The 19,719-nt window shown below is 45.3% G+C and overlaps 1 protein-coding gene and 1 long non-coding RNA gene across 9 annotated transcripts in view; one reads left to right on the top strand and one right to left on the bottom strand.

Moving 5' to 3' along the window:
* The window catches only part of SLC45A4 (solute carrier family 45 member 4), a 120,721-nt gene that overhangs the window by 51,418 nt on the left and 49,584 nt on the right, over nt 1–19,719 (top strand). The window lies entirely within an intron of this gene.
* Nucleotides 2,570–17,834, bottom strand: LOC308468920. The gene is made up of 4 exons (XR_013981943.1): nt 17,271–17,834; nt 13,255–13,291; nt 11,946–12,044; nt 2,570–4,855 (listed from the first exon to the last, which is right to left on the bottom strand). It is a non-coding gene; the product is annotated as an uncharacterized lncRNA (long non-coding RNA).

The raw sequence follows: 19,719 nt of genomic DNA, 5'->3' as shown, positions 1-19,719 counted from the left end.
CCAACTTCCAGTATGCTGTGGTTCAGTCAGTCAATGCCGTGTTCCAGAACTGTGAAGCTGACCACCCTGGCAGTTAATTTCCTGAAAACTCTGATCTTTTTTGCAGTAGTGTGTTTTCCACACAGAACCTGCATTCACTGCTGTAGAAAATGCTCCTCTGATACCCAATAGGAATTTGACATTAAATGTTGTTGAGGCAGGAACTGGGAGCAGATGCGTAAAATAAATTCCAGTGCTTCTCATGTGTACAGTGGTACCTCTGGTTACGTACTTAATTTGTTCCAGAGGTCCGTTCTTTTTATTTTCTTCTTCTTTTTTAAATGCTAAGTATTTTTTATTTTGTTGCTGGTCTATTTTAAAGCTTGCTTCATTTCAGAGCTGTTTTTGTTTTTTTTAATGATATTTATGGGAAAAAAATTTGAATTACAGAGAAAAAACAAAGCAGAAAAAGAAAAAACAAAAAACAAAAAAAACAAACCACATCAAACAATACAAATTCAAAAAACAAAAATACACCACAAACAGACAAAAATAAATCCATCATTCTTGAATCCTCAACTCTCATTACCTTTTTTCTTTGACCTCCTCCTCCTCCCTTTTTTTGGATCCTAGTTAATAATTATCGCAGCAAATCCTTTCCATATTTCATAATATTCTGTCATTACATTACCTTAATCTATTTTCATCTTATCTTATAGAAAACCTTAAAACTTAAAACTTAAATCTTATTTTTACCGACTTCTCACAACCATAATATTCTTACCTAATTCTTTAAACATTTTTGCTAGAGCCAAGTAATTTCGTTCCAACATTTTTCTAACATTCATCAATTTTATAAAACAATCGTGGTAATAAAAAAAAAGAAATAAAAACAATCCAATCTTCATCCAGCGTCCCTTCCTCCTGGTCCCGGGTTTTGTCAGTCCTTTTTATCCCATCGATCTAGCGCATTAACCTGGTAACCTTATATCCGAGGCCCTTAAGTCTCTTCCATGTCCCTTCCGCAGCTCTTCTTCATATTCTCCTTTCACTCATGGGAACTCCAGCTTGGTGATGTTTTTGACCCTTTTCAACAAATCAGCCCCTTTTCCATAGTCCAAACTCAACTCCATGTGGTATTTAAAAACATGTTTCAGAAACCCTCCAAAATTGAGAGCCCCCACAGCTCCAAACATCTCACGGCCCATTGCCAGACTCGGAAAGTCCAAACATCCCTGCATAGGGGGGTCTATCCAACCCCCCGTTTCCAAACCAATCCAAATTTTATCTTTCCAAATCTGGCTTTTTCCAAGTTCATTTGTCAAATCCAAAAGCTCATGTTCCTGCAAGGCCGTAGCTCCCTCCATCTCTGGCGCCCAAGATTCAGCAACATCCTCTTCTCTCATCTGCTCTGTCAGGACACACTCCTGATCTAATTCCTGGGTGGGCTCCACATAGTTTCCCACTGCCTGTTCAAAAGTTCTGACCGCATTAGTCATCAAATCCGTCTTCTCATTTAACTGTTCCAGTAGGGCACTTGTTTTACAGAGAGCACACAACAGAGCCTCTGAATACATTGTCCTACAAGGTCACAAGTCCATTCCCACGATTGTAATCTGTGACAGCTGCAAGCTCCCTGGAATTAGTTACAGTTTCACAGTCTCCCTCTAGGGGGAGAACTTCTATTTGTTCTTGCAACAAAGTATCCTTTTTGAGATATTTTGTCAATATTTGTTCCTTTAAAATGCGAAAGGAAACAATGGAATCACTATGTTTCTCTTCTTTTAGCTAACTGTCAAAAACGTTTGTCTCTGGTCAATGAGCTTCAAACTTCAGTCCTGACACCCCGCTCCAGGATCAGGACGGTGGAAAGTTACTTTACTTTAAACTCACTTCAGCAGGTTTAAACAGTCCAAAAAAGATCCCCCTTCTTCTCCTGCTGCCGAAGGGGGGTTCAACAATTTTAAATGATGAAAGCCAATCCTTTAGAAGCGATTTTCTGAGCTCTAGTTTACGTTGTCTTTGCTTTATTCTGTCTACAAAGAAACGGAAGGCTGACTTCCTGTTTAGACCTTCCCGTTTCAGTACCAAATTAAAGTAAATTTTTAAGTCCAATTCCTTTCTGCTCACAAGTCCTTATTTAAAGTCTGATTGTTCAAAGTTTAAGTACTCACGGGTGCTTATTTTAGAAGCCAAATTGTCCCAGGAAAAAGGCAGCGCCCTTCGGCAACGGCTATGCGGCTTCGCTCCACGGAAATAGCAGTTGACTCACAGCACCGCGCCACTTCCCCCTCTTCACTTCGGAGCCCGTTAGTGGGTTCCTTTGCGGGTTGGGGTGGCGCTAAGGGTGCCTGCCGAGTCCCATGGTCACAGGCTTCATCCGCCTGTGATTTTTAACAGGGTCCCCGCTTCGCCGTAGCAGAAAAGACCCGTTTCACGCAGAGCTAGTCCCTCCAGTTCAGAGGGAGTCCGCCATTGCCGATGGCGCCACCCCAGAAGTCCCCAGGGGTCCGTTCTTAACCTGAAACTGTTCTTAACCTGAAGCACCACTTTAGCTAATGGGGCCTCCTGCTGCCGCCACGCCACCGGAGCACGATTTCTTTTCTCATCCTGAGGTAAAGTTCTTAACCCAAGGTACTATTTCTGGGTTAGCGGGGTCTGTAACTTGAAGCGTATGTAACCCGAGGTACCACTGTACTTGCTTTGCATTAGCATCGTCTATTTTTTGTTGTGACACATGCATCAAGTTAAGAAAAGACAAGTGGCACAGCGTCTAACTTCAAAGCTGTCGCTGGCCGCAGTGCTCTGTGAATAAGGATGGGGCATCTTTTACCCCCACCTCCATATAGTGCAAGCCCTATATGGCTGGCATTGGCCCAAGCTGTTTGTAATTCTGGGCACGTCCATCAAGGCAGTGTTGGGACTTGGACCTCTTTGAGCCCAGGAGCCCCACAGACCTGGGAACAGTCTGAGCTGTGTCCAGGGGATGTGAGAGCCTCTGTATTCATTGCTTGCCCTTGTTTCCACCCTCTTCTGATAGAGAGTGGGAGATGGCAAAAGTAACTTGGTGAATCTTGAAGTAGTGGAATGTCAACACCAACTGTCTTGGAGAAGTGGAAGCTGACATTCTCATTGACCCTGGTAGCAGCAGTGGCCTTTGTGCCATCAGAAACCTTCTCTAGCAAGTGCTCCTTCCCTGTGTCTTTACAGTGTAAAGAAATGTGATGATTGATTGATTGAATGCCATACTCACTCTTCAGGAAGGCATGATATATTTTCTCTGTTGGCTTATGTTTACTAGTAAAGGGATAGCTGTGTGTTTCTTGGATGCTGGCTGCGGTGGTCCCAGATGGATGATTCAGAAGTCTATGTGTTGTTGCTCTTTGCCAGGTCTGTAGACAAACAGCCTCTTTTTTGTGATTTAACATCCTAGTTGTTCAGGCAATTTCTACTTAAGCACCAGCTTTGTGATAGCTACACCTCTATTCTGGAGGAGGCACATGTCTCCCTTAGAAGAAAGTGGGTCCTGGAAGAGGCAGCCACACTTGGTTCTCTGCTGCCCCCCACCTCTGCGTGAAAGAAAACAGTGGGGATATAGAATGACACTGGAGTCCCTGTTCTCTGACTTTCTTTTATCCTCTGATTTGGGCAGATCTTAGAGTTTGTGACTGATAGCTGGAAAGCTCAATGATCACCATACTAATATTTATGTCGCCAAATGAAACTGGAGACAGCTGCTTTGTGTGCATAATTTGATGCGCATAAGGAGCTCTAGTTATCCTGGAGTCCTCTTAGGGCCATGGCGTAATGGGTGAGGACACAGCAGAGGGGCTCAGCCCCCTGCTCCTTGCAGGATGAGGCTGCAGAAATCGTATTCCTAAAGTGCCTCCAGGCTTAGGGCTGTTCAGTATCAGGACAGATTTGCCTGTCTGCCTGCAGACTTGCAACTTATAATGATCAGGGTGGCAGTGAGGACACAGGAGGAGGAGGAATATTCTATTTTAAAAAAAGGTGATTTAGGGTGGTGGGTTTGACCCATGAACCCTGTACATGTAGACAGCTGAAAAGCAGATGTACCTGTTTTTAAGATTATCAATATTTAGTTAAGAACCTGCTGGATGAGGGCAAAGGGCTATTCGCATCTTGTGACCAATGAGCATTAACCAGAGTGCCTTATTTAAGTGTGTTCATTGTATTTAAACAAGCAAGTATGCACAAGTGCTAAGCATCTAAGGCACTCCTTTCCTGGAAAGTTCATTAAAACTTCCAAAGACAGTGTGAGGCCATCTGGTTAAACGGAGACTAAACAAATGGGTGTAAATTTTGTAAAATAGATTTCCTTCCCCTGCCTGTTTTAACTGCTGCACATCCTTACTTTTCTGGATTCAAAACACACTTAAATAGTTTCCTATTATTTCTTGGCCATGGTATTTAAGCTGTTAGTTTAAAACTAGTGTTAAATTTGGTCTGCTGGTCTAAATAATATTTCTGAGATGTGTGTTTCCCCCTGCAAGTGGTCTGGGTTACTTCTCTAACACCTTAGAATGCTGTCCTACTCGAGGGTAGTCATATTTAATTCACAGAGCAGAAACATTGTATAGCAGGGAATAGCCCAAATTATTCGTAGCAAGAGCCATGCAGAAATACGTTGTAAATTGTTGTTGGCATTCGTTTATCTTGAGAGGCAATGGAGTGCGCCTCCAGGGGTGAAATCAAACTGCAGGAGAATCACAGTGCCTGCTGTAGCTGCAGAGACCAGTAACGTGTGATACCAGATAGCTTGCAAACCTCTTTTGGAAGCACTGATGTCAGGCTTCTGATGGCTGAGCTGTTGATCTGAACTTGGTGTTTCAACGCGGTTGCTTCATTTTCACTTCTGTTTGTAAAAAAAAGAAAGAAAACAGAAAACAAAACGCAGCTTAAGCAAGTTTTGCTTCCTGACTGACTCGCCACACCACAAAGCTAACATGTATCTTGGAAATACATGTTTAAAATGCTACAAAATGCTTTCTTAATCTGCCTGAATGAGTCATTTCTCTACTGATAACTTGATAACTTGAAACGTTATTTATATAAACAGATGAATTGTGCTGTGAGTCTCCAACCCTTTCATTCAGAAGTTAGTCAGTTGGTTTCTTAGTTTGTTAGTTTGTTTAACATTTATCTATACTCTTCCTTTTCCCCTGACTGGGACTTTTGTCAACAGACCAATTGTTTTTGACCTGGGCTTGTAAATATTCCTCCTATCCATGTGAAGGGACGCGGGTGGCACTGTAGGTAAAAACATCAGCGCCTAGGACTTGCCGATCGCATGGTCGGCGGTTCGAATCCCCGCGGCGGGGTGCGCTCCCGTCGTTCGGTCCCAGCGCCTGCCAACCTAGCAGTTCGAAAGCACCCCCGGGTGCAAGTAGATAAATAGGGACCGCTTACCAGCGGGAAGGTAAACGGCGTTCCGTGAGCTGGCTCCTGGCCTATAGAGTGAGATGAGCGCACAACCCTAGAGTCTGGCAAGACTGGCCCGTACGGGCAGGGGTACCTTTACCTTTAGCCATGTGAAGTTTTGCATTGAGACTTGTCGGCAGAGTGTGCAGCAGTTCAGGGATAAGCTGGGATTTTGGTGATCTGCCTAATAACGTAGCGTTTATTGTGTGCATCATTTTCTGGACAAGTTCCAGAGCTACCTATTGTAATTGAACAGGTGACGCGAGAAACTGGCCCTTTGAACTCTAGAAGATAATAGTAGTCAGGCTATATAACTGCGGTGTTGAAATAATCCCGTATTCTGTGCTGAGGGCAACAAAAATCCTGTGACCTCAATACATTTTTGCAGACAAAGAGAATTTCCTTATTTCTGCATCATTCTGCTCGAGTGAAGAGAAGGCATGGTGAGCCCTGAACAGTGTTCAACACCCAGAGACGTCCAAGTTTCTGAGGCCCTCGCTGCATGTTCTCAGATTTTATCTGAGAGGTGGAAATTTTTAAAACACACCTTATAGATCTGTAGTTCTCCCACTGAAGTGTTAAATCTGTGTCTCTGACCTGTAGGTGGGGGCTCATACAGTTTCCATGTAGGAAAAGGAATATCTGTTCTTAGAAAACTCACTGGTATTATGGAAAGCTAGGGGCAGTGAAGCAAGCCAGATGAAGACTAGAGTGCAAGTCTCGCTCTGAATCTGACTACAGTCAAACATCTGTTTACGTAACCCTCTGGTTATGTAAACTTCGGGATGTGCACGTGGCAAACCCGGAAGTATTTTACCAGGTTTTGCCGTGCGCGCATACGCAGAAGCGGTTCTCAGGTTGCTGAAACCTCAGGATCTGACCAGCCAGACGGATCCCGTCCACAACCAGAGGTACCACTGGATTGGCCAAAGGTCAATATTGGGGTGCTTCTGGATCTTGCTTTGCCACCAAAAGCTCAGGTAGCCGTGATGGCTAGGAGCTCCTTTAACCAGGTCTGGCTGTGACAACTGCCGTTGTTTCTGGGCCCAGAATAGCTTGAGCACAGTAGTCCAGGCACTGGTGACTGCAGCATGGGACCACTGCAGTGCACTTCATGTGGGGCTTGTTCATGTTCCAGAAAGTGTAGTTAGCGCCGATCTGCAGAACCGGCACTTTTACATCTGCCGCATAATATTCATTACACACTTGCAAGGATTGTATCTTCAGTGTGAAAGCACCTGAACTTTGGGGACCCCTGCTCACTGACATTAGGCAGGTACTTCCACTGTACAGTGGTACCTTGATTCCCGAACGACTTGGCTCCCAAACAAATCGCTTCCCAAACGCCACAAACCCAGAAGTAAGTGTTCCGGTTTGCGAACGTTTTTTGGAATGTCCGACGCTGCTTCCACGGCTTCCGATTGAGTGCAGGAAGCTCCTGCAGCCAATTGAATGCCACACCTTGGTTTTCGAACAGTTTCGAGAGTCGAATGGACTCCTGGAACGGATTAAGTTCGAGAACCAAGGTACCACTGTTCCGTTTTTGGTGTCTGCTAAAAACCCTTTTGTTTAGGGCAAGACATGTAAATCTGACATGTATTTTAACATGCAATTTTATGGGGTTTGTTTCGGTCAACCTCTTTTTAGCATCTAGTTTTCTTTGTATTTTTTTAACGTCCATTTTATGTAAATCGCTCGGAGATTTTGATGATAAAGTAGTGCATAAACCCTGTTAAGTATGTGAGAAGGTTGGGCTGGCATGTTCTTCCTTGACATTTAGTTTTGTATATGGATGGAAATGTATTTGTTATGGAGGAATGCTCAGTTATGTTCGGCCCCACCTGCAGTCTGAAGTGGCGTAGCCCAGAGCTAGGCTTGCTTTCTCATTGAGGATTTGACTTTTAAGAATGTCCTGCAAGCATTCCAGTCTTAAGCCACGTGGAACACAACAAATGCCAGGGCAGGATGTTCGTTGGCATAGCATTACCGCTTCGGGGGTACATCGTGACCTGCATTAAGAAACCACGGACTCAAAATATCACCCACACGCCCTGCCAATACTCGCACATAATGACAAACACTTTAGTCGCTAAATTATGTCCATGTGGCATAACAATACGGCAAAAATACTTAGGGCTATGGCAAGCCTTTCTGTTGCAAGCGTGGACAGGGCATGGATCCTAGCAAGGAAAGGTTGGGTTGGGAGGCGTACCTATTGAGCAAGTGGATTTGCTAATGAAAGCATTTAGTCCCACCATATCATGTGGCCAGGATCCAGCACGGGCAAGTCTCTGGCTGCCTAATATTTTTTTCCATGGTGTTCATTTGCATGCTAATCCTGTATGTAGCAATTTGTAGAACTGCCTTTGCAGGTGTTGTTATTGCGCTCTGCGCTTTGTTCCAATGGACCCGGAGCCAGCTCTGGAACTGGCGCATAAGTGATATTGGCTCTGCCCGCATGAGTCCTGCATCTGCTCAGGACTCTCGCCTGCTAAAAATGGGTGCCTCCAAGCTCCCCTCCCCTCCCTGCTTCTTCTCTTTGCCTCCTGCCAAGCTCCCTCATCTCCAACCCAGGTGTTGGTGTAGCCCAGGTCCTAAGTCTCATTCTCTGATGTAAAGAGTGGATAGCAAAAACAAGCAGCACAACATGTCAGGACAAAATAAGATAGAAGGAAGTTGCTAAATGGAAGGCACTTCAGAAATGTGAGGTTGGGGTGACATACTGGATCATGTCCATCAAGTTGGGCTGCCTTGAGTAACCATCAGCCGTTGTGCCAGAGCAGATCTCAGAACTGTACAAAGACCTTGTTTTGTTTTGTTTTTGCATCCTTGAGGTTACAGTAGTCAGGCAAGATGGCTGTGCCAATGTAACAGGATGGGAGGAAAGAAATTGCTGCAGCACAAACTTCAGTATTTGCTGACCTGGAGCCATTGCAAGATGGTACAGACTCTTCCTCTGTCTATTCCATTCTGCTGGAGCTGTATGTGGCATGAAGAGGCAGACTGGCCGATCTTGAATGAGAAGATGAGCATTGAGTAACCCCCCCCCCCCCATGTCACACAGGTGGCTGTTTTTTCCCCTGCAGCTTGTGTAGTTCCTCCTGCCAGCCCACCTCCATGCCAGGGACCCTAGTAACATCTGTCTGGAGCTGTTTCAGCTTTATTTAGCTGTTGCAAAATCGGCTCGTGTTCAAGAACACTCAAAAGGCCGTACCTGGATTTCCAAGGTACAGCTGACTTGTTACCTGCTATAGAAAGCTGTGTGTATCTATTTTTGAAGCAGTATGCACACAGACTTAAATGAAAAGTGTGGAGGGCAGGGTAAGGAGAGTATGTTCCATGGCAGTTGTCTTCCTACCTGCGCACAAAAAAGCAAAGCAGAGATCCGTGCATGGGCTCTTGTTCTGGGCCTGCAGGGGGCCAGGGAAATTAAGTTGATGGTTCTCACATCTGCAAAGCCATTCCAAGGAGCCACCAAGCAGGATAATAATAATAATAATAATAATAATAATAATTTATTATTTATACCCCGCCCATTTGGCTGAGTCTCCCCAGCCACTCTGGGCGGCTTCCAATCAAGTGTTAAAAACAATACAGCATCAAATATTAAAAGCTTCCCTAAACAGGGCTGCCTTCAGATGTCTTCTAAAGAGAAGATAGCTGCTTATTTCCTTCACATCTGAAGGAAGGGCGTTCCACAGGGCGGGCGCCACTACCGAGAAGGCCCTCTGTCTGGTTCCCTGTAACCTTACTTCTCGCAATGAGGGAACCGCCAGAAGGCCCTCGGCGCTGGATCTCAGTGTCCAGGCTGAACGATGGGGGTGGAGACGCTCCTTCAGGTATACAGGACCGAGGCCGTTTAGGGCTTTAAAGGTCAGCACCAACACTTTGAATTGTGCTCGGAAACGTACTGGGAGCCAATGTAGATCTCTCAGGACCGGTGTTATGTGGTCCCGGCGGCCAGTCACCAGTCTAGCTGCCGCATTCTGGATTAATTGCAGTTTCCGGGTCACCTTCAAAGGTAGCCCCACATAGAGCGCATTACAGTAGTCCAAGTGGGAGATAACTAGAGCATGCACCACTCTGGCAAGACAGTCCGCAGGCAGGTAGGGTCTCAGCCTGCATACCAGGTGGAGCTGGTAGACAGCTGCCCTGGACACAGAATTAACCTGCACCTCCATGGACAGCTGTGAGTCCAAAATGACTCCCAGGCTGCGCACCTGGTCCTTCAGGGGCACAGTTACCCCATTCAGGACAAGGGAATCCCCCACACTCGCCCGCCCCCTGTCCCCCCAAAACAGTACTTCTGTCTTGTCAGGATTCAACCTCAATCTGTTAGCTGCCATCCATCCTCCAACCGCCTCCAGGCACTCCAGGATGGCTGGGGAATGTAAGGAGTTATGGTGTAGGAATCTCTGACGTTTTGGCTGACCACTTGCCAGCATCCAGACACTGGGTCCTCATGCACACGGGCCATTTTCCAAAGAAGAGCTTTCCTTCCCGTCAGCATTACGCTACACAGGATTCTGATGAAGCTGGCTCTTATTTTTGATTAAATTTTACTGCTTCCCTTTTGGCCGTGGCTTTTTGACATCCCTAATTTGATGGATTTGTTTCTCACAGTAAAGCAGTGCCACTAATGGAATGCATGAGAGGGTGATGGATAAGGCAATATGGTCTTCCTCGCCAGGCTTGCTAAGATGAAAAATAGGCTTCTTAGGTAATGGGCACCTTAAAAAGAATCCCTGCCCCCCCCCATGAACTCTTAAATTTGCATAATTTTTAAAAAGGCTTCCTTCCATTTCTCTTCTTGTACCCAAAGTAGTGTGTGAAAAATGTCTGAACGAAACAGCTCTTTCTTGGCAGTGGCTAAGGAACCTGGAACCTGGAAGTGTGTAGGCTGGTCTTCTCCACCTTCTGATATCTGAGGCTCTGTTTATTTCTGGGTTAAAAACAGGGTTGCCCTGTGTAATGACTTTTCCCAGGAGAAGAGGAGGAATGTGACCTGGTGCATTCACTTTGTTCCTCTCACTTGAACACAGTTGGAGAATCACCAGTTTGGGCTTTCTCACGTTCAGGCGCATAAGCTCTGAAGAGCGAAACCTTGCAGACAGACTTTGGTATTATTAAAAATAGCTTTTTATGCCCTTGTTTTGCATTGTTACATGAGCCCTCGGCTCCCGCGTCAGAAAAGATAGCAGCACGTCACCAGCAAGTCTAGCTCTGTGAATGGCAGCTTCTTCTGTTCAACAGCTTTGGACGACTTTCTCATTGCCACTGTTTGACTGCAGCTGCAAATCTTTGCAAATGTTGCCTGCAGATTTGCTCTCCTCCGCACTCCTCCTGGTGTTGGAACTCGCTGTTGGCAGTGCTAGAGAAGCATTTTGCTCTAGGCAGCATATTAAAACGAGCCACCTACATACTGATGCTTGGAACACCTGGAATGGGCTGCCTCTCCCGAACCTGTATTTTTCGACTGTGTCGGTTATTTAATCCTTATCGTGGTCCTCTTGAATTGTGTGTAGATGCCTGCATCCCTCTCCCTCCAGGCCAGCCTGCTCTATGTGGGGCTACCTTTGAAGGTGACCCGGAAACTACAACTAATCCAGAATGCGGCAGCTAGACTGGTGACTGGGAGCGGCCGCCGAGACCACATAACACCGGTCTTGAAAGACCTACACTGACTCCCAATACGTTTCCGAGCACAATTCAAAGTGTTGGTGCTGACCTTTAAAGCCCTGAACGGCCTTGGTCCAGTATACCTGAAGGAGTGTCTCCACCTCCATTGTTCTGCCCGGACACTGAGGTCCAGCGCCGAGGGCCTTCTAGCGGTTCCCTCACTACGAGAAGCCAAGTTACAGGGAACCAGGCAGAGGGCCTTCTCGGTAGTGGCACCCACCCTATGGAACGCCCTCCCACCAGATGTCAAAGAGAAAAATAACTACCAAACTTTTAGAAGACATCTGAAGGCAGCCCTGTTTAGGGAAGCTTTTGATGTTTAATAGGTTACTGTATTTTAGTGTTCTGTTGGAAGCCTCCCAGAGTGGCTTGGGAAACCCAGCCAGATGGGCGGGGTGTAAATAATATATTATTATTATTATTATTATTATTATTATTATTATTATTATCCTCAGCAGGTCTTGAGCTCCTTCCCCTTACTCTCAATTTTTCTCTTGCATCTTGTGTAAGGGATCGTTGAGGGCAGAAAGCTTGAAGCCACTGCTCTATGAAGTCAGGAACTCGCACTCACTGCCTCAGTTTAACTTTTTGACAGCTCACTAAACAACAAATGGTGTTCCACCTGCTCAACAGGACTCCCCCTTCCCCTCATCTCTGTGCACCCCAAAAACCTGCATCGTGGGGTCCCTCAACCCTCTGGAACAGATTTTGAGTCTGTGCTGGGGTGTGTGTGTGCTACAGTTGTGGGATGGAGCTCTGTTGTGCAAGTGGAAGTCTGTTGCATGAGATGGACACAGCAGCACCGGGTGCAACATTACACAGCTAGTGATTAGGGCTGTTTTTACCTGACACAACTGGAACGGGGTAAACCGTAACAGGAAAGACAGCAGAGTTTTCCTCCTTGATGAGGCTGGCTCAGTGATGGAGATGAAGGCCGGCCAATGCTTAAAATACAACGATTTTCACATTAGTGATCCATTCTGTGTTTGGATTAATGAATTACTTTCATATCAGCTTGCCCAACAGTTAAAAAAATCTGCTGAAGCCCTCCTGCCTCATCTGAGATAAGGTGGCTGTCAGTGAGAGGCAGAGCTTTTTCGGATGTGACAACCTAGTCAAGGAATCCCTTCCCTAAGGCGGCCTGCCTGGTGCCTGCCCTGCTGTCCTCCAGGCACCTGGAAAAGTCGTCTTTTAATTCAATGAGACATATTGTGATTTTGTTGCTGTTAGTAAGTTTCAATATAATTCTTTCTGTTACTTTTATTCTGGTTTCGTTAACAATTGAGTTGCTTTTTTTCTTTCTCGCAAGCTGCTCTGAAATTGAGCTGGGTGGTGAATGAATTATTGTACTTCAACACAGCTGATTAACTTTGACTGGCTTGGTACATAGATAGTTATTACCATGGCTAATAGTGAAATGATTGTGATTGAAGCATTCATGTTTAGATGCAGTGCGTCTCTGAATACCTAGGGGGTGCGGGGAAGAGTTGGTGAGATCCATTGCTTTTATACACTGTTTATAGACTTCCTGGAGACATCAGGCTGGCCAGTTCTAGAAACAGATCCAATAGGTTTCATGCTGGCTATTAAAATGAGATACAAAAGGGATGAAGGCACTCCCTTTTGAGCAACCCATGTTAGCATGGGGACTTTAAGCTTCAGTGTTGTACAGCTCTTTTATCAGTTTCTGTGCAAGCAGGCACTGTCCCTTCTTCACAAGAGGTAGGTGTGATTTGGTCCGTTACCTTGAAACTACGGGATAAAAATACTGAAGCTGCCTACTGCAACTTGAATTAAGTTGCTGGTTCATCCTCTTTCAATAATGAAGATGCCACAACCTTTGCATGTTTTAAGATGTTAGCAGAGGGCTTGATGATTAGCTAGCTTACGGCTGCATAAATAGCTGCCGAGCTGCTCAGAGGAAAACCTGATATATCTACCATCAGCATTTGCTGCCATGTGAGATTCTACGTCAGGAGATTAAAGGGCTAGCTGTGGCTAAAAATATAAGCTAGCCATGATAAACATTGAGCTCCCGGCCATGTGAACGTCCACAAGGAATGCATGCTGTGTGTACAGCACTTCCTCAGGATGAAAACGGAGTTGATTAAACTGCCTGACCACTCAGCGTGGGAAAAGAGTTCTTTGTCCTACCTGGGATGCATGATTTTCCTGGGTTCCTCTTCCTCACCTGAGAAGGGAGCGCAAGAATTGCTAGTAAGCAGTTGTAACCTTAGCATGGTTCACCCTGGGAAAGTATACTGTGCATGTTAACAACCCACTAACCAGTATCTGCTTTCCAGCTTCGGATTTTACCACCCAAGGCTGTTGGTGAAGATCTAGGAGCTTGCTTGGTAGTTACAAAGCAGAGAGACATTTTCATGTGTAAATTGGTTTCCAACATGAGGCTAACACCCTTCAGGTGTTATCGCCTGGAGATCCGGGTTCCCACTCACGTAGGGAGCCTCCAAAGGTATGCAAGTCTTCTCTGTAACCATGTGGGGTTGTTAGAAGAAACCCACAACTCTGGGGAGTTCTCTGTTCTCTTGAAAATACCTGAAGAGGACTACTAACCTTGCAGGGATACTCCTATGCTACTAGTAGTTATGGACGTAGTCTGGCAAAGATGATCAAGGGTATGGAAACCAAGCCTGGGGGAGCTTAGTTGGAGGAGTTGGGTATGTTTAGCCTGGAAAAGAAGAGATTCAAATATCTAGAGGGCTGTCACATGGAAGATGGAGCAAGCTTGCTTTCTCCTGATCCGGAGGCTAGGACCCAAACCAATGGTTTCAAGTTACGAGGAAGGAGATTCCAACTAAACATCAGGAAGAACTTTGACAGTAAGAGCCGTTTGACAGTGGAACAGCCGCTCTCTCTTGGAAGATTGTGGACACTTCTTCACTGGAGGTTTTTGGGCAGAGGTTGGATGGCCACCTGTCATGGATTCTTTCATTGAGATTCCTGCATTGCAGGGGCTTTGACAGGACCCTCAAGGTCCCTTCCCACTCTACAGTTCAATGATTCTATATGTGCTGCAGCTGAGAATAAATGAGAATCCTGGCCAGAGCTGTGTTTACTCTTGTGATAAAAGGGGGGGGGGGAATGCAGCTAGGCCTCCATTTCTTGCCACAAGGCTTAATCTCACTTAGCTCCCTGCACCCAGCTATTGAGAAAAAAAATCAGCAAAACGTAGAACTCTGGGGAGTAAAAGAAAATGCCTAGGACAAGATCAAATGGTGAATCTTCAGTTTTCAAGAAGATGGATTTTGCATGGCGACTCTTGTAGTGACACAGCTACCTGTGCTTATAAAGTCTAAAACTCAGAGCAGCCTGCGTTCCCAAAGCAGATCTGCAGATGACTAGATGTTATGAGGTGTGATGCATATTGCTAGCGTTGGACGTCTGTGCTTTGCAAACAGTAGATAAATCTATGCCAGCTCAGTCTTTAAGCTCATGAAAAAAACACATGTGCAGCCAATGTTTTCTAAGACATTAATGTATCCTGTCTCTCCCTACTGCTGAGGCCCCTTGTCTTCCAGGGGTGCCAGTTAGTTTCCTAGCTGCCCTTTTCTCATGCCCTCTATACCTTCTTTCATTCTCCGTCTGTGCTTTGCCAATGGCTTATCTGATGGAGAGGCTACAGACAGGATGCAACAGGAAGCAGAAAGGAAATGACTCAAGTTTTTTTTAGGAAAATGTGCTTGGGATTAGGGATTAATAACTAGATGGGTGCCAAAGACAGTATTTTATCCATGAGAAAAGGGGGGAAATATTGGGAAATGGTGTCAACAGCTCCCTCCCACATAGACAAAAGAAGTTTGCACCATTAGGTCTCGGCACTGGATTTCAAACGCTGGAGTTGTTTGTGGTGCCAAGCTATTCTTATGGCAAATTGTGTGTGTGTGTGTGTGTGTGTGTGTGTGTGTGTCAAAATAAAAAAAATCCTTCCAGTAGCACCTTTAAGACCAACTAAGTTAGTTCTTGGTATGAGCTTTCGTGTGCAAGCACACTTCTTCAGATACACTGAAACAGAAGTTGCCAGATCCTTCTATATAGTGAGAAGGTGGGGAGGGGTATTACTCAGAAGGGTGGTGGGAATGGGAGATTGGCAGATAGCTGAGATGAGCCTGCTGACGACTCTTAACGACTGTAATAGGTCTTACAGGAAAAGGCAAGGGGTGAGAAGGTGAGAAATGGCTTAGTCATGTATAATGGGATAAGAATCCAATGTCTTTGTTCAAACCAGGTCTCTCCATGGTTTTAAGTTTGGTAATGAGTTGCAATTCAGCAGCTTCTCTTTCCAGTCTATTTCTGAAATTCCTTTGTAGTAAAACAGCTACTTTGAGATCTTGTATAGAATGTCCTGGGAGATTGAAGTGTTCTCCTACTGGTTTCTCTGTTTTGTGATTCTTGATGTCAGATTTATGTCCATTTATTCTTTGGCGTAAGGTTTGGCCTGTTTGTCCAATATAGAGAGCTGAAGGACACTGTGTGTGTGTGTGTATTTCATGCACGAAGCATGAATTTTAAACCTTGCCTTGTTTTAGTCAGCAAGAAGGTTTTTGAGTAAGATACTGGCTAGATCACTGTAAACGCAAATTGTATACGGATTTTCCGTATGGAAGGCAGTTCCATGGTTTGAGAGCCCTGGTGACTGCTTGGTGCAGAAGACATTAATGGGCCACCATTTGTGTTAAGTGGGGACTTTTGTGGTGTTCAGGGGTGGGTGGGATCCACGATCACAGCTGTGGAAGAAAGGGGCAAATTTCCCTCCATACTCTGGTCCTGATGAGAATAACATCTATGACGAAACATATTGGGAGGCAGCATGCCTCTGAACACGGAATGGCGGAGATTCAGAAGACGGGAGGGCACAGTTGTGTTCCTGCTTGCAGGTTTCCTGTAGGCACCTGGTTGGCCACTCTTGAGAACAAGATGCTGACCAGAGGTAGGCCTTTGGTCTCCAGAATTCCTCCTATGCCCTGCTGGTCACCAGATAGGGCTGAAGGTTGTGCCAGCAAAAGTGTGTGGGTGAAACTTTGGTCAGGTTGTTTCCTCGATGGTGACATTTGTACAGTTTAAAATTCCCAGTTCTCCCATATAGCTTTAGCTGTTCACCACGTTGCTTCTGAATCATCTGCATGCGCAATTTGAAGTCAAACTTCTCTTTCCTCTGGTTTACTATGCCCCATATACCTGAAGGAGCCTCTCCACCCCCATCGTTCAGCCCGGACACTGAGGTCTAGCTCCAAGGGCCTTCTGGTGGTTCCCACACTATGAGAAGCGAGGTTACAAGGAACCAGGCAGAGGGCCTTATCAGTAGTGGCACCCGCCCTGTGGAACACCCTCCCATCAAATGTCAAGGAAATAATTGTTTGACTTCAGAAGACATCTGAAGGCAGTCCTGTATAGGGAAGTTTTTAATGTTTTTGCTGTACTATATTTGATGTTTGACTTTCTTGGAAGCCCCCCAGAGTGGCTGGGGCAACCCAGGCAGATGGGCAGTATATAAATAATAATAATTATCATTTATTTTTAGTAGTAGTAGTAGTAGTAGTAGTAGTAAAGGGACGTGGGTGGCACTGTGGGTTAAACCACAGAGGCTAGGACTTGCTTATCAGAAGGTCGGCGGTTCGAATCCCCACGACGGGGTGAGCTCCCGTTGCTCGGTCCCTGCTCCTGCCAACCTGGCAGTTCGAAAGCACGTCAAAGTGCAAGTAAATAAATACTGCTACGGCGGGAAGGTAAACGGCGCTTCTGTGCACTGCTCTGGTTCTCCAGAAGCAGCTTAGTCATGCTGGCCACATGACCCGGAAGCTGTACGCCAGCTCCCTTGGCCAATAAAGCGAGATGAGCACCGCAACCCCAGAGCCAGCCACAACTGGACCTAATGGTCAGGGGTCCCTTTACCTTAGTAGTAGTAGTATTAGCACGGCACTATGCATAGCATTTGGAAAGGGTACGGACGACCCAACTCAATGCCTTCAAGAAGCAAAGCATAGTTGGTAAACTCTGTTGGAACCAGATCTAATTTAAAACTGCTACAGACTTGAAAAATGAACTATAGAGCTATAGGGGAAGCTCCTGCAGCATTCTTAGTACAGGCTTTAACACTGTAAGAGTATGTTCTAACTGAGAGAAATGACTAAGTATCAAAAGTTAAAGGATACCTGCTTAAGCTGCATATAGGTTGCAAAAGCAGATTTTGGAGCTTTTCCACGTTCTGGCATCAGTACTTATTTCGCCCAGCCTATGAGTCAGGAAGTAGCTCTTTCAGAAACCCTGAAGTCAGCTGTGAATATACCACAGCTACTACTCTTGGAGCTCTGCAGATGCTGCAGACTCCACGAAGCACTTATTGCACATAAACTGCTGTTTCGAAACTGGGTCAGCCGTGTGTGCGCTGCAGCATTTCTGACTGCATGCTTTTTGCAGAGTTGAAAATCGGTGCAGGAATGCCCACACTCACCATTTGCCACGCTTAGTAAAAAAAACACACACCTTAAAAAGCCAGTTGCATAACAACAGGACCATCACCATACTGCTTTGGTGTTTCGTCATCCTGACATAACAAAAACATTTATGGCTTAACTCTGCTTTGTTGCTGCTGCAACTACATCCATGTTTTTTAGTGGTGTTGTATGTGCAGTCACTTCATTCAGCATTTTTGCACAATAGAGTGGGTGCGTGGGGGTTTAAGGGATATATTTATTCAAAGGTTGGATATGCATTTATAAAACAAGTCGAGAGCCTCAGTCCAGGTCCCTTATGTCAGAATGGGCAGACTTCAGGCTTATCGGATCTACCTCCCCCCACCCAAACCCCAAGATCTACCAGCCAGATGGGCGGCGTATAAATAATGGAATTTTAATAATAATAATAATAATAATAATAATAATAATAATAATTAATTACCATTATTATTACCAGCCAGAGCAAATACAGTTAAAATTAAAGAACAGGATGCTTCTGAGCCTATAGATTTGTTTTCAGTATGAGAACTGAGCTCACACAAGTCCACTTTCGGTTTTTCTTGTTTCTTAGCCTGATTTGGGGGGGAGGGAGTTGTGGTGGTGTTAGACAAGTTGGGGAAACCAATCCTAGAGGACCAGTGATTACCGTATTTTTCGCTCTATAAGAGGCACCAGACCACAAGACGCACCTAGTTTTTGGAGGAGGAAAACAAGAAAAAAAATATTCTAAATCTCAGAAGCCAGAACAACAAGAGGGATCACTGTGCAGTGAAAGCAACAATCCCTCTTGCTGTTCTGGCTTCTGGGATAGCTGCACAGCCTGCATTCGCTCCATAAGACGCACACACATTTCCCCTTACTTTTTAGGAGGGGAAAAGTGAGTTTTATAGAGCAAAAAATACGGTATATACAACAAAACAAATGAAGTCAAGGTCTAGCCAATCGCCTTCTAAATCCGACCCACGGAATCAGCGTGTTTTTACATGAGTAGAATGTGTGCTTTTATTTAAAATGCATTTCTGGGTTATTTGTGGGGCATAGGAATTCGTTCATTTTTATTTTTTTCCAAAATATAGTCCAGGCCCCCACAAGGTCTGAGGGACAGTGGACCGGCCCCCGGCTGAAAAAGTTTGCTCACCCCTGGTGTAGATAAATGTAATATATTTCCTTAGTGTATGCATGCAATAATTTAAACACAAGTATCGGCCACCACCATTTCCTCTTTGCACGGAACGAGCAAGGGACAAAGCATGCAGCTGGCATTGCAAAAGGAGTATTTCTTCATAAAATACTTCCCCTGCCAACGATGGATAGCATCATGGGATGGGGAGGGGGAATATTGATGCCAGCTGATTGTGCAACCCCATCTCTTATCCAGGTCGTGTAGATCACTTGCCTGATGATATTGTTGTGGTACTTATAGTACTGTTCTCCATGGACAGAATGGTTAGTTCTTCGTTTCTTGCTGCCTAAAAGCATAGAAATGTGCTTGAGTGTATTAAAAAAAAACCCTGGAACTTTGGCCATAGGAAACTAGATGCAACATCTTTTAAAACAGGTATGGGGAACCTGGGGCCCTCCAGATATTGCTTGACTACAGCGCGCATGATTCCTGAGTACTTGCCATATTGTTTGAGGCTGATGGACATCGGAAGTCCAACAACCTATGGAAGACCACAGGCATCCCATCCCTCTTTTAAAAGCAGAAAAGTCAGACAACTAACTCCTCTTCTCAACAGGATTGAAGAACTAACAAGCGCCTTAAATCCATGGTTGTCAAGCGCATTTGATGGGGTAGGCCAAGGTTGTATCAGCCACTGTTAGCCTTTTTAACTAAATGGGGGACAAGAGTTCAGGGACCAAGTAACTTTGAATATCAGGCACTGGAGGCAAGCAGGGGATAGGGGCATGGTGCCCAGCTTGTGTTTTTCCAGCAGCCATTGGCCAGGCCGTGGTTGAAAGCAGAATGCTTAGGGACTGAGCGGTCCCTAGATCTGATTCAGCAAGTCCGTTGTTAAGATATCATAAGCGATCTGGAATTTCCTTTGTGGTGGGGGATAGTTGAGCTGACAGGCATATTGGAGGAGCTGGTGGTAGCTGGCTGCTTCAAGGGACTGTTTCTGAAGACATAATCTTGTAACCTACC

This window comes from Podarcis pityusensis (assembly GCF_964106645.2).
Source record: "Podarcis pityusensis genome assembly, contig: HAP1_SCAFFOLD_122, whole genome shotgun sequence".
Taxonomy (NCBI): domain Eukaryota; kingdom Metazoa; phylum Chordata; class Lepidosauria; order Squamata; family Lacertidae; genus Podarcis; species Podarcis pityusensis.
Note: the sequence above shows the minus strand (reverse complement) of the source record. Positions and strands in the feature narration are given on the sequence as shown.